The sequence below is a fragment of the Daldinia decipiens genome (genome assembly GCF_022478715.1).
Source record: "Daldinia decipiens strain CBS 113046 unplaced genomic scaffold F4813scaffold_22, whole genome shotgun sequence".
Taxonomy (NCBI): domain Eukaryota; kingdom Fungi; phylum Ascomycota; class Sordariomycetes; order Xylariales; family Hypoxylaceae; genus Daldinia; species Daldinia decipiens.
The window spans coordinates 1-2,067 of record NW_026054565.1 but is presented as its reverse complement, the minus strand read 5'-3'; positions in this window follow the sequence as shown (position 1 = coordinate 2,067).

Below are 2,067 nucleotides of genomic sequence, written 5' to 3'. Positions count from 1 at the left end.
ACCCCCCACCCCCCCCCCCCCCGCCCCCCCCCCCCCCCCCCCCCCCCCCCCCCCCCCCCCCCCCCCCCCCCCGCCCCCCCCCCCCCCCACCGCAACAACAATCAATATTACATTATATTCTAGGCTACCGCGTCACACGCACTTACATGCAATTGTAATGTAAGCATTTGGATAGCTATTCTCATCTCAGACTCATGATGGTCACGTAGATAGGTCACATAGTCATCGAGGTACCGACGCCTAACGGAGGTCACTAATATTGTTCTTATTTTTTGTAGGTAGGCACATCTTGCGAGAGGCTGCCTGGAACTGTATTAAGACAGTTCATGGGTGCGCAGCTCGGCTAATATGGCAAACACTCCTTTCGTGCCACACCTACCTTTCGGAAGTTAGGGTATTCATACGTACGATCAACATTACGCGATTAGTTATTTCGCTAAAATTTTCGGCTGAAATTGTTGATGCTAGGGTATTAGCTGGGGACCGGCTCTTGTAATAGAATCCGTTGAACTGATCGGAGCATACACGGGACACCGACTGACTTCGGACCGAGGCATTATCCAAAACAAAACAAAAATTCTCACCATGGAACTAGTCAGATCATCATTTTTAGTCAGAACTAGCATAATCTTGAGTTTCAATTGGTAACATAGAATTGTAATATATAGAATTGTAATATTGAATTAAACATGATACTGATCATGCCGGCCTCAGCACTAGCCACACAGTGCAAGACTTCTTGCTATATAAAGAAAGAAAGAAAGAAATGCGCCGTACTGTAGTTGGATTAATATGTGTAGTGGCACGTGGGGATGTCGAGGGGCTGATTAGAAGTTGGCGGGGATTTCGCACTATTCACGACGCGAAAATACGCGTCCAATACTCACTTATAAGAGATAAGGCGCGTTTTATATCAACCAAGTTTCATCCCAATTTAGATTAGCACGGGCTTAATCGCCAAAATTCTCCCTGGTTACTACTAGATGTAAATATTTCCCATTCTTCATTCAGGTATTTCCTTGTATTCCCCTTAATGGGCGGGGTTGACAACTAACCCAGCTGAATAGTTATTTCAGCTGCTTGATCAGCGTGTCTAAGATGTACAGATGTGAATCATGAGGGGCTTACCGTAGGTTAGGAAAACCTGTTTATTTGATACGGGGAAGCCGCTGCTATGTACATCTGGACTACATATATCTGGACTTGGCCCTAATGCAAGATCTCCCAGCACGAGATCGCTGACACGATGCATTACAGACAGCGCTCGGTGAAACCAGAATCGCATCTGTGGGTGCATGTAGCCGATGGCGTATGCTACGACATGATATCTAGGGGTAGTATAACATGGTTGGCATCCTTCTAGATTGAGCCCTATCTGCCCTAGGATAGGGAGTCGTGCAACGTCAACTGCTTCCAAGCGGTCTCGATTCTTATTGTTGCACGAGGTCTGCACTCAAAGACGATGTTCACGCAACTAACAGTATGAATATCGCCCTCTAGACCCCTTGGTAACGATGCATGGCTTTTTCAAGGAGGTATCTTACATGGACGTGTTGTCTACGTTTACTATACTAAGACATGTGCATACGTGTGGGAGGAGGCTTACATGTTTTTTCTTTCTTTTTCTTTCAGCAGGGCGTAAAGTTGCGAATTGGGTAGTGGTATGTTGCGTTCAAATTGTTGAGAACAATTTGCATATCCAGATTTGGAGGCTAGCTGATCAACGCTGGTACCATGTTCGGGTTCGTGCACGGCAGACAGGGAACTATGCGGGGGAAAAAAAGAAACGAGAAAAAAAGTCTAGATTGTCCACACATATGTAGATGGATGTTGGATGTAAGAATTTGCGTTTACGCTAGTTGATAAGGGGTTATGACCACAGAAGCCACCGATCCGGAGCCGACCGATCCCGTAGTATAGCCAGTATATCATCGTAGTACGGAAAAATACGGCCATGTAATCTATGTAATGTCAGCCTGCCTCGAAAATTAATGGCCGGGTCTTGGCATTTGAACACTTAATATTAACATATATAATTTGACCAGTTTTAAAGGATAAAAATTACAA